The 13,476-nt window shown below is 43.1% G+C and overlaps 1 protein-coding gene across 50 annotated transcripts in view; it reads left to right on the forward strand.

Annotated features, from left to right (window-relative positions):
* Positions 1 to 13,476, forward strand: part of LOC149868954 (uncharacterized) — a 220,837-nt gene that overhangs the window by 141,897 nt on the left and 65,464 nt on the right. The window lies entirely within an intron of this gene.

The raw sequence follows: 13,476 nt of genomic DNA on the forward strand, positions 1-13,476 counted from the left end.
GATAGGATTACAGAAATATAGTTTCCTCTTTTATAAGGTTATCATGGTCATTCCTTTAAGAGGAAACAGTCAGCCCTCTGGAGAGAGCCCACCTGCAGGGCATTTGGATAGGCAGGGCTTTTAAGAAGCACCCAGAATAGGATGCAGGAGTGGGGAAATAAACTGTGGATGCAAGTGCTTGCTACACAAGAAGCTTGCTGTGCTAGGAGCTGGAGCCAAAGGGCTCCTCCTTGAGCACTTAGGATAGGGCAGAAGGATTTTTTTGTTAGTTTATTTGTTGGCTTTTGCTTAAAGGCAGTGTTACTAGAGGACTGACTGAGGAGCTCATCAGAGAACAAAAGCCTGTCTGCAGAAACTAGCAGACTAGGTAACTCGCCTATGTATCACTTTATCCCGTGTAGAATTCCTCATATGTTTGATTCCTCCAGAATTGAATGGCATAAGTAAGACAGCGCATCTTTTCTTGCAGAAATTATGTCAGTACAGCTTTTGCTTGGTTATTACATGTTTATCTGCTCATTTTTCTTGAGGAAGCTCATTAATGTTCCAGTGAGCTTGTGCAAAAGTTACCAGTTTAGAAATCTTCATGCTGCTTAGTTTCTAAGAGATGAAATAGGATCACTTCCCTGTCATGTTGTGCTTGACTGGAATCAAAATTAACATTTGTTAATTGTTCTTTTCTTAAGAAAAGTAAGTGTATTAATTCAGGAACCATTGAATGTAGCTCAAGCTTTTACATATTGTATAGGTAACTACTCTGTAATACTTGAGTTTTTAAAGCAAAAGAATACCGGAGGGGAGACGATGGGACAAGTGTGAGCGAGAGGGACTGAGTGGCATTTAGGGCTGAGCATTGTTGATGACTTACTGCTGCTTATGAGAGTTTGGCCTGGCTGCATGTCAGAGCTATTAACCACTGAATAACATAGCAAATGTATACTTTTAGAAAGAAAATGTACAGTTTTAGAAAACTCATTCATTTAATTTATGGAAGGAAAAAAAACCTTACGTCTTAAAGCATAGGTCTTCCTTACCTCTCAGAGATGCAGAAAAATAGCCTGGAATGCTATATTTTCTAGAGAATCTCAACATTTTGCTTGCTCTCTTGAGGATCTTCAAAGCTTGCAGTATTGGTACAGAATATGTTGTCAGCCTCTGCAGCCAAATCTCCAGAATGGAGTGACTATCTTCATCATTCAGCTTCAACTTTATTGCATTTTGCCTCAATTCTGGCAAAATGGTATCTGTATCTGTAGGTATATCCAAAAATGGCTTTGCTTCAATAAGCCAAAGCATTTTAAAAATGTTTATGCTTACCTGCAAGCATTTTTCAATTAAAATTTGATGCACCGTGCACTTGTCATCATATGTGACGTATAGAACAATTTGATTATTACTTTAAATCAGTCTTGCTTTATAAACATCCATCATCCTTTAAATGGTCATATATGATGGTAGTCACAACAGGGTCTTGAAATACAAGGAAAATACTACTTGTTGCCAACACGTGCAGTTTTGAAAATGACCTGTTTCATTAGCTTAGGGATCTGCCCAGCAGTAACCAGCTATTTAACTCAAGAACTTTAAGTGGCAACATTTTTTCAGTTACCTCTTCCCTGAGGATAGCTTTCTTGGGCCATTTGCTAGAGGAATGTGGAACAATGAAATGTAGAAAGTAGGATGCTTCAGTTTGTAACACGCAGACACATACTGTCCAACAACATGCAGTTTTACAGGTCTGACTTTGTGCTGAATACTTTCTCATTGAACTTTACTTTTGCTTGTGCAGAGTGTAAAGGCTTAAGATGTGTTTTTAATGCACTACATATATAATCTCCCCCTTGATTCTCCTCTTCAGTTTCTTTTCTGTTTATCCTTTCCTTTTTGTTTGCTCTCTTCTTCTCCCTCTTTATTCTTTTGTGCTGTAGTTTTCCTGTCTTTGATTAACACAGATTCTAAATTCTATTTTTTTGTTCTGTTATTAGCTCCCTTTTCCCTTGTTATCGATTTGTTTTCTCTTGTGATTCCCGACTGCTGAATTTCTCTTATTGTTTCTTGTCTATTTAAAAAGTATTTCTCTTTTCTCTCCCCCTTACTTGCAGGATGCCTCAGTTTGGTTACTCCCTCCATATACTTTACAAAATTGCTGCGCAGCTGAGAGAACCTGGCGTTGCTGAGAGAGAACCAGTCAAGAACTTCAGATTCTTGGCAGGGAGAAAGGAAATGCTTATGGATAGAAAGACTTTGGGTACTTTTACATGTGCTCTGGGGAGGAGGCTGTGCTTTAATTAGAACGTCTCTTGGAGCCACTCCAATTAAAGTGTCACCGCGTCTTGTGTATCAGCGTCTCCGAGCTTAAAAATGGCTATGGGGGTGCTTGAATTAAAGTGTGCTTGATGAGCTTTAGTTCAAGCGCCCCTGTCGCCATTTCTAAGTTTGGAAACGCTGGTGCACAAGATGCAGGAGGCTGCTGCAGTGCGGTAATTGCCACACTCCAGCAGACTTGATTAATCATGTCTGCTGTGATGTGCTGTAATGACAGCACATTGGAGCAGCCTCCGTGCTCATGTATAGGTACCTGTAGACTTCTAGCTCCAGCAGATTCAGTTTCTAACAACAAACCTTTTTATAATCTACAAGACTTTTAAAATTCACAAAATGCTAGGCTCTTAGGATTAGCTTTACAAGAGGAGAATTGATACATTCAAGTAGTGTCACTAGAGCTGCTAGCTATAGTTGTTATTGCATCAGCACTTCCATCATAAAGTCATGCTTTGAACAGTTTATAACTCTGCCATTAAAATTCACTACAGACTGAAGTTGGCATACAAGTTCTGAGCCTGGAGCAGACTCCTCCCCTCCCCCTGCCTTTTTTCTCTGTCTTTATATTTTCCTTGTTTTTAAAAGTAGAGGTGAGCTAAAGGAATGCAGTAAAAACCATTAATTATCAGAAAGGCAGTAATGCATTACTCCAATCCAAAAACTACTTTAAATCAGAGTTTTACATGGCATTTGGTTATAATGTGGACTAAAGGTTTTTCAGGTGTTCTCATAAGTGAACATAGGCTTCCTTATATAAAAGAAAAACACCTATTTCAGCATACATTCACAGTATCTTTCAAATCAATTTCAGTAGGCTATTCAGCTTTCAGTTTTACCCCAGTGGACTAAAATGACTCCTAACTCCTTCCCCACCTCCTCTTCTGTATAGTTCATCAAGCCGGTGAGATTCGCATCTTCATGCTGTGGAGAAAAATATAAAAATAAGGAAGCTTGAGTATTTCTGATTGTTGGGAACTGGACCCAGCACTATTTAAACCTGACCTAGTTCAGTAGTTCCTTTATGTGGTTACTTTGGAAAGAACTTGGATGAGCTATGTGGAATGAGTTTGGTCTCTGTCCAGTCTCTAGCAGGCAAGCATCCAGGCAACAGAACCCACTGCCAGCACATTTGATATTAATTGGCACCTGTATTGCCAATCTCTGCAGGGAAGCCATGGTGGAATGAAGACCCAATCTCACTCCTTCCTTTAAAATGACAGATCCACGTTATGTCAGTTTATGGGCTGTTCATCTTTCATCTGTTGCTAAAATAAATGGAAACCTGTAAAATCCAGGCGGCCAAGCTTCTACATTTCACATGCTTTTAAATTCAGACACTTTTTTAAAGAAAAAAACTCTTTGAAAGAGAAGAGATAGATAGATATGCAAGATGACTGAAGCAACTGTTCTTACCTGCAAGAGAAGATTTTTTTTTTTTTATATATTCCACTTTGAAAATTGAGGAATCCAGCATGTACATGCGCTCATCTACATCCACACTCACGCACACATACTCCATTTCAATAGTAAAGTTTTGCTGCAAGGAAGAACAAGGACATAAGTGTGTTAGCAGAATTGTTGCGTACACAACATTTGCTGCTTTAGGGCCAAATTCTCAGTAGTCATGTATTTCTTCAAATACAAGCCAAGGCAAACTGTAGATTATAACTCAAGCCTTTAGAGATGACTGTAATTCATAGGGACGGACTAAATCAGTCATTGCCCATATGTGCCAATTGTTTGCTACTTCAGGGGCTTATGAAGTGTAGGTACCAAAATAAATGAATATATTGCATATTATATCACAACCCAGCTGTGTATGTCAGCCCTACCAAATCAGCAGACTCTGCACCACCGCCTAGATACTTATTACACAACAAACCAGAAAAAGGCAATTTAACAGGGTTGCCTGCATGTCTGCTTGAGTGAGTCACCCAGACAGCAGAGATGGGAAGAATGAAGATGTTGATGAATTTGCCAGAATCAGCAGGAGCCAAGAAACAGTTCAGTTCTGTAGAGGCTAAAGAATGGAGGGGACTTTCCAGGCCTGCATCCTGAGCCCCCAGTCCTTCCTTCTCATACGTCCCCATATCCATCTGATCTACATGCAAATAGGTGAACCAGATAATTTACTGAGATTGTGCATTGTCAAATCCTACTGCAGTAATGCGTTAACATAGGTGCATTGTAGAACATGCATTGTAGGGCAGTTTTTGGCATGTTTTAGAGTTTGTCACCCCTTGTACAGTTACTATCATTCAAGGTGTACTTAGGAGTAAATACCTGAATAGGATTCCTCTTTCTGCCATGGAATTTTCCATCCTAAGGTGTGCCTCAAATGCTGTACTTACGATTACAAAAATATTTGGCAGAAGGAAGAGAAGATAAACTGATGCTTTTAAAGTAACTTGAAACATACTTTGTAAAAATGGGAATTGTGGGGTTTTTTTTGGGTATTCCCTTCACTTTGCTTAAGGCCTTTGCTGTACTGGGGGTCGTTACGGGATAAAGCAGGACTTTTAGTGTAGAAAAATCACTCTTTTTTTTTCCCCGCCCCCTGTCAACAAATGCAATCTGTCAAGTTACACCATTGTCTTTTCTGGTGTGATGGTCTCTTTAGGTTGGTTGGTTGTATTTAGAATGGGGCAGGGGGAGAGGATGCTCCTGCTGTGACAGAGTGTACTATTTTTACATGTGCCCTAAAGTAGATTATTTCAGATACAGACCATTCGGAACAAATGTTTACAGAAGCTGCTTTAGAGCATTATAAACTGTAGAATGGGAACTTGCTTGATCTACTACAGGGGTTCTTAACTGCCAGCTTCTGGGCCAGATGTAGCAGATGGAGAAGTATAATCTGGCCTTGTGTACCCTGTGGGTATGGAAATTTGATGGTGTGGGAACTGTGGCAATTAACATTGCTGCTGGTTCCCTGCTGCCAAATTTCCAAGCCCCATACAGCTGGATCAACCCCAGCTTCGCCAGCCTTGCATGGAGGGATCGGGCCCAATTCTTCCATGGCCTGGCCGGGGCTGATGCCGCCACGGGGGGATGGGCTTTGGGTTATTATTGGGCCCATGGACTGGGTCTGGCTTCTGGACAGACCTGGTACCGCTCATCTGGCCCATGGGCTGCAAAGGTCAGGTGCAACTGCTTCAGTAGAGTGGAAGCAAAGGTGTAACAAGCAGGGTTTGTGCCCTCGGCAAACACTGCTGGGGGTGGGGGGCACTGAGTGCTGGAGGGGTAAGGATTCGCAGACTTAGAGGGGAACACAGGAGTCCTACTTACGCTTGGGACTCAGAAATAGTCCTCTGCTGCTGATGTAAGAACAACTGTATGGAGCTGCTTTTGCTGCCAAGGCACAGACTTCACAGGGTGAGGGTGCAATTATAGTACCCCTGCTAAGTTAGCACCTGCGGTGGTGCCCCACTTCTCCCTGCCCCCCTGTTATGCAACTGTGTGGAAAATAGTTTGTTTTTTTTAAATGAACATGACTCTTACCATTTACAGTGTCAAAGAAGCCATTGACCTTATCATTCAGGCTTCTTGCATTTTTGAGAGGTGGCTAGAGAAATGGCAAAAAGCATAAAAATGGTCATTTTCATTGAATTATATTCTAATTGGGCATTTGAAGCACAGCTATTTAATGTTTCCTTGCTGAAATTTGTTATCTTTCTGGAATTGGAGTCTTCTAGTTATTCCAAGTCACTAGTCCATAGGGTGTGTACTTGGTGTATTCCAAACACGTATTTCAATCTTCTAGCTTTCACCTAAAGGTACTTTCTGTACACCTCTGCTCCACCAAACATTAATTGTCATTTTTGGGGTAGGGGTGAAGTGCCCCTCCCCCTTCCTACCTTTCAAGATTAAGTTTTTAATCATTTCACATGGCGGTGCTTCTCTCAATAAGTTTACTGCCAATCACAGTTTATTTCATCCTGAATAATGTAATCATACTGAAAAGGACACCTGCAGAAATTCAGTCTGGAAAAAGTCTTAAGTTTTACCTTTGTGACATGGAAAGATGTATTCCATCTCTCTCCAGAGTCTTGCTCAGATTGATCAAAACAACTGGGTAAATGCTGTAACTTCCTGGGTATCAAGCAAGCAAGCAAAAAACTGCACCACCCCCCCCCCCCAATTTTATCTTTGTCAGTACACTATTCACTGGAGGAGGCCTGTGGAAATCCCAGGGTCTTAAAAGATCACCAGACATTTTTTAAATAGCTTTTACACTCCCAGAATGCCAGCTACTTCACTGAATAATTCAAAGAGTGTGTGAAGTAGAAGTTAGAAGGCTTTACAAAAGTCTGAATGTGGAAATCAGTGGTGCTCAATCTCTGGCCCCGCTCTGGTGTGGGAGGATGCTGGCTCAGGGCTCCCTGCTCTGCCGTCCTGTCCCGGAAGCTTCACTCTGGCCATGCTGCCATGGCAAGGTTTCTCCTGCCCACCTGGCAGCAGCAAGGGGCACAACTCTGAGCCACTGCTGCTGGGTGGGCAGGGGGTGCTTTGCCATGGTGCCATGGCTGGCGCAAGGCTCCTGGGGGTAGGAAAGCAGGGAGGGGGAGCCCCAAGCCTGCATCCTTCCCCCCCAATCACAAATCTGGGGGGCATGTGCACTGGGGAGTGCATGCAGTGACAGGGAGCTACCCACCTCCTTCTCCCCCCTGCTGCCTGGACAAGCCACCCGTGTCTCCCTCTTGCTCCCTGGCCAGGCATTGTGGCTGGCCACACGTTCCTGCCCTGGGCCCCATGTACTGCCTTATTGGGCAGTGCTCCCCAGCCCCAGCTGCCAAAGCTGCCCCACTTATCCCTTCACTGTGGGGGCCTCAATCTGTGTGTCCCCTCCCCCCCCCACACCCATGGACTTACCTGCAGGCAGCTGGGGAAGCTGCTCTCCCCTGCTGCCTGGAGCTATATTTCTGGCCATGTGGATATGCGTGCGCACCTCCTGCATCCTGCTCCCTGCAGCCCCTTGCAGGCTGATACTCTGCCAGCCTGCAAGGGGAAACCTGTTATATCTTGCATTTTTCTGTGGTGAATGGAAAACCTGGATACCTGTACAGTACTGTAAATCTGAGACAGAAGCTGTCCCAGAGTCATGCAGCCCAGGATCGGGACTCAATGGTCCTATTTCAGGATTGTGCTCCCCAGTTAGGGACAGGTGGCCATCCTAAACATGCTTCCTCCTCCTCATTGGGGCTGGATCAGGGCTGGGCACCACCATTCCTCACCACAAGGCCAGGTTGGGGCCAGACCAAGCCCCTTGCCACTGTTGCTGGATCAGGTTTAGGCTGCTGCCCCCCCCCGGTCTCTTCTGGGCAGCTGGATGGGGCCCTGACAGGTCAGGCCCATGGAGGGATCAGCCACTGCCATCTAGCCTGGTGGCCAAAAGGTCATTGGTATATGTCAGTTGATCATCTTGTATTCTTGCAGTGTTTTTCTGGGTTTTGAGAGCTTTTGGGGTAAGAGTAAAAGATGACTTTCCTCCTTTGCTGCAGTTTCTTCAGCCTAGTGTTCAGCAGAGATCCATTTTGTCAAGTTAATTCCTAGGTCAAACTGACTCATCCTCTGTGAACTCTGGTGTCAATAATTTATGGTCTTGACTAATTTAATTGGAAATGCACGTTTTATATGATGCTCTTAGAAGGCCTGATTTGGAAGAGTGCAAATCATAGAGAATAGAAGCAGGAGTAATAAAAAAGGTATATAGAATGGAAGATCAATTGCTGTTGTCTACATCTGAAACTATTGGCTGCTTGGCTACCAAGATTGCTGTTTTGGCCTGATGGGTGGGCTCTTATCTTTCTCTTCTTTTTAGAGAAAAGGGCACATGGACTGGTTGTGGAGGGCCCTAGCAACTTTGAATGTTCTCTAGTACCAAAGTACACTGTATGTAGTTTATAATTTAAGTTGGATGTCACAAATGTAAATTGTTACAATTTTTAATCAGTCTATCCTGAGCATTAGGACAGGAAATGGCAGCTTGAGTACAAAAAAATCAGTGCCTTTCTTTCCCTTTTCAGTTTGTTTCATCGTCCATGCAGACCAATATGCCTTCTTAAAGTTTTGACTGTGATCCGGGTGATCAGAATGGTAGAGTTTAACTATAATTTACTTTGACCTTGTGATTTATAACCCAAAAATGGGTCACAAGAAAATTTCAAAGGATTGTGAGCTGCAGGTTGAGAAACACTGATTCCAGGAAAGCGCCGAGACTGCGGCAGGGCAGAGTGGCAGGGGGCAGGGGCAGGGGAGAGCTGCAAGGCTGGGCAGGATGCTCGCAGGGGCTGGGTGGCCCAGAGCCGCTGCTTGGGGGGCAGAAATGGGCTGTGACCAGGCTGCTGCTTGGTGCTGCAGCACCAGCCCAGGGTGTGGGTTGCGACAGGCCTCCCCTGCTCCTCCCTCCAGCTTGCTCCACTGCCTGCATGAGCTGGAGCTACCACAGCCACTACATGCCAGCCCAAGTCGGACAGGGGCAGCTGGGGGCCCCTCTGGCAGGGCTGGGGGGCGTAGGAGGCTGTGGGTTGGGACTGAGGGGCACCGGCAGGGCTAGGGGTGAGGCAGGGGTTCATGTTGGGAGTGAGAAGCTCTAGCGGGGTGGGGGAAGGTGAGGGCTGGGGTGGGGAGTGAGGGATACCAGCAGGGACCAGGGACTGTGGGTTGTGCGCTGGCAGGGTCGGGACAGGCCATGAATCTTTGCAAATGTATCCTGGTAGGAAGAAGGTTGAAAACCACTGATTTATAACACCTCCAGCAGCTGCAGAGGTGACCAAAACCAGGTGTTAAAGTACAAAACTGGGAGATCTCATTTTTATTTGTAGACCTGCATTTGAACTTGTTTTGTTTTATATGGACTTGTAGGCTAGGTACAGACATTATACCTATCTCCCTTTAAGCAGGCAGAAAGTGCTTTAAAGCCATAATTGAACAGATATTCACGGATCTTAGAGCACTTTAAAATGGTGGATCGCGTTCTAAGTTAAAACCCACGATGGATGAAGTATTAGATTAAAACGTTTTTTTTCAGAGTGCTTTATTGAATGTCTGTGCCAGATTTCATCAAGGGTTATGTTAGAGCATGATCCCCACCATCTCAGGTGGTATTGCACAGGGCTGTGCTCTAGTTCTGGGGAGAGCTCCTCTTGTGGTGATGTTTGGTCCTCAGAGTTGCAAATCTCAAGAAAAATGCACTCTATGCCTAGGCATGAGCTGACACATGGCGCAGAAAACTTTGAAGGAAGCGGGAGTGCAAAACTCTAGAACTCTTCGTTCAGAGGTGATACCTTTTATTAGACCAACGAAGAAATGGCAAAATAATTATCTTTTTCTGCAAGCTTTTGGGTGAACACATCCTTCCTCAGGCTTAGGGAAAATTAAAGATGGTAAAAAGTCTCCGTAGGTAGAAAATAAACGTCATTTTTACAGGGAGGAAGCTGAAGGTGGAAGTCTGTTCCTCTGGGTCCATGAGTGTCTGTGTGAGTTGCTCCTTGATGTGCAGATAAGGCAGGATTCCTTCTCTGGTGGTGTCAGATAGCAGAAAGGCAGGGGAGGTGTAGAAATCTTTCTTGTTCAGCAGTGAAGTTACACTAGACCTCAGTTATATGGCTTACTAGAAAAGTCAGCTATGTACTTTTTGTTTGTTTGTTTTTAACAGATCCCTTTCTTGGTATTATACTATGGTTATTTCCAACTGTTAAACAACAGTGTTTTTGATTAGTGGCTCTGGGTCATTTTGCTGTCTAGGACATTATCAGGGTGCAAGGAAAGATATATATTTGAATAAAATGTATCTAACAGCAGAGCAGAGCTCCCTGCTTTAGTACTGAGCCATACAGTGCAAGTAAAATGAGATGTTTCTGATTAAATAACACTGGTATATAGTATTGGCGAATAAAACCTGTGTGTTTGCATTACACATTCTGTCTTTTAAGTCTGCTTATTAGCTTTATATTTACATTGCACTCTGTTCTACTTTGAGTCACATTAATTATAAGGTGGTACATACAATCAGACTCTTTATGCAGGGGCTTTGCACAAGCAGAAAAATAGGAACCTTGAAAAAAATAGGAAACTGCTTCCAAAGTTTGCTGTGTCCAGAACTTTTTTTTTAATTTGCTGAGCATGTTAGTGAGACTAAAACATCAGTCTGAGAGCTGTCAATCTGGCTTGAAGCCAGCATGTTGAACTCTATCATCTTTGCAGCTGGCCAAGTTTCACTACAGCATGTTGCCGATTTTACTTTATGATGCAGCAAGAGAGGTCTTAGTATTACAGAAATGGCTAGAAGGCTGAGTTTTAAATTTTTTTGTTAAAACAAAACAAAACACTTTGAGTGGGTAGTTCATTAAGCTGGTGGTACATTTGTGGAAAAGTGGATGATGAGCCCCCCTTCAGTAAAACACAATAATGCCCTCCCCAAACCCTAATATCCTCTTGGAAAGGATATTATTATTATTAACTGCTGCTAATCTAGAGAAAATTGCTCTAATGCCTCCCCTGTTGCAGAGATCACTTTGCGGCAATAGCAAAATGCTAAGACTACAACTTCAGTGAAAGACTGTAACGACAGATATAGACCATGACAATTACAGATGTGAAAGTTCTTTGACCTTTGCTCTGCCCCTCAGGCCAGCTGCAAAAGCCTGGGTGTCTCTGACTGGGGAGTCATGACCTTTACTGATCTAACTGAACTGTTCACACTGCACCTGCCTATGATTATTATCATGCTAGTAAACAATGGGCCTTCTCACTCCTTTAAAAAGGTTTTCTCCAAAACACATCGGAGGAGATGGTGGTGGAGGAAGCAGCAAATTGCTTCATTTATTCAGATGGTTTAAAATATCTAGATGGAAATAACAATTGCATTCATTTGTTCAGTAATAACAAAAGCCTTGACCCGGGGTTGACCCAACATGCTTTTCTTTCCCTTGTTTCTGTATTCCACAGCCAAGGAAGAGAGCTGATCTGAAGCTCTGTCCTGTCTACAGGCTTGCAGGAAACAGTGACACTAGTTCCAGCCATTCTCCCCCGCTTTCCACTTATTGTTTCAGGATTTGTCAGAGAACATGCTGAGATGAGAGGCTGTATTTTTTTTGTCAGGTTGATGCTGAATGGAAGCAGTTGCTTTATTTAGAAGTGAGTAGGGAAGAAAAATGCTGGCTTAGGGTTAACACCCTCTTGGGGTTTACCTATAAATATGAAATGGTGTAAGAACACCAGACCCAAATGGAGCTTTCTTATTGGCTGCCGGTGATGTCATACGTGTGTCATTCTACCCAGTAAATGAACAGATCTGTTTTCCTTATTTGTATGTATAAATTCCATTTCATAAGAGGATGTTTCTGTGTGATTATTGCACTTCTCAGGTGGTGAAGCCATTTAGGCCTTTGTTTTGAGACTGGCAGTAACTTGCCTTTCATCTATAAATGTATGTGTGTCCTTTTTGTGTGTGTATGTGGGGGTTTTTTTAAAGTACATAGATGCTAGTTATTGATGTCTCCAAGCATTAAATGCTAGTGTAATAAATTGCAGCTCTGAGCCTTTCAGTTGCACAAGGCCATCGCCACAGGCTTTGAGAATGAGATTGTATGTTTGGAAAGGTAGGTGGGAAGGGCTTATTGGACTGAATAAAGAGCAGCTTTGCAGAAAGGGTCTAGTTTCATCTTCCCCTGCCTCCTAGATTCAGGGCAGAGCATGAGCTCTACAGTGATTTCCTGCCCAGCACAGGCGAAGCACTACAGAATCTTGTGCCTTATAGCTGTTTTAATGTCACATAGTGTACATGTCTTCATCATGGATATGGCACCCTTGCACTGTTCCAGGTAGTGGGGAGTGCAGGTCCCCACACAAAAAGGAGATTTGCCACAAATGGAAAAATGTTAATTTTTCATTTTGAAGTTTTGGGTGGTGGTGTTTTTTTTCTCCCTGCCCCCCTCCCCCCCCCCACTCCCCCGAGTCCTTCGACTTTCATTAACGCAAGAGTGTTGTTGTTATTACTGGAAATGGAGAAATACTTTGTATAGAAAAAAAGATTTATTTTAAAAAGCTGTAGAATTATCATTATGAGTAAAGAATTGTAGAATATGGGGGCTAGAACACTTTCTTTTTTTTCCCATTTTTAATAACAAACATACATTCATAGTTATCACCTGACTATAGATTTCTATTGATCTTTCACTCTGTAGTCCCTTGCTTGGTTCCAGGGAGCTGCCAGGCCGCTTCTATCCCTTTTACATGACTGTTCAAGAATATGTAAAATGTTATCATTTTACAGATTGCTTATTGGGATTAGCAAAATTCCAAGCAAGCAGGTGGTCTGACATCTTTAGAAACATTGAATGTATTGTTAGGTCTTATCAGCCCAGGCATCGCTCAGTTTCAAGTGGCTGATTCTGTGGACTACAGGCCGTTTGCTGGGTCAAAAGAAAAAAGATTAATGCTTGTCATTACAAAATATAATGGGTTCATAGGAGATATTCTGTGTTTCAGGTTAGATCCACCCCTCTGACAGGCTGTAATTATATGTGAGGTGAAACCAGAACTGATCTAAACATGCATAAGAATTTCAGACACAGCTTTTTGCAGGTGGTGACTTGGACAAGGTTAGCAACCTAAATCAATATTATTGCTTATTCAGTCTGTGAGGAAAGGCACTGCTCTGCTGCCCTCTCTGCCTCCTTTTTCCTTTCTACTCCTCCTCCTGCTTGATCTTGTGAAAGCTGTTTCAGACTGAGCAAGAAAGGCTATCACTCACTAACAGGATACTTAATCCCACGCAGGTGCAGTTTGAGTAACTACACAGGGCCTCAAGGTCATGTTGGCTGCAAAGTCGATTGGACCCAAGCGTTTGCAGATGGTCTGAGTAGGAGGAGTAAGATTCCATAAAGTTTCTCATCTGTAGCTTCCATGCTCTTCTCTCCCATCTCCTCCCTCTCCCCCCTTCTCTTTAGGTTCTCTCGCAGGGGTCTAACACAGTACTACAGCGGTTCTGGAAGTAGAAGTAAATATCACTTTGAAACCAAGCACTTAAGAATTGTTTATATTTTTCATAGAAAAATGTAGTTGATTAAAAGCAAGCAGAAGACAGGTAGGCACATATTCTTTCATTGATGTTGGTGGTCTAAGTTTAAAGCCAGTTCTTATATTTGCTTC

This window comes from Crocodylus siamensis, chromosome 3 (assembly GCF_052110815.1).
Source record: "Crocodylus siamensis isolate JL-2025a chromosome 3, ASM5211081v1, whole genome shotgun sequence".
Classification (NCBI taxonomy): Eukaryota; Metazoa; Chordata; order Crocodylia; family Crocodylidae; genus Crocodylus; species Crocodylus siamensis.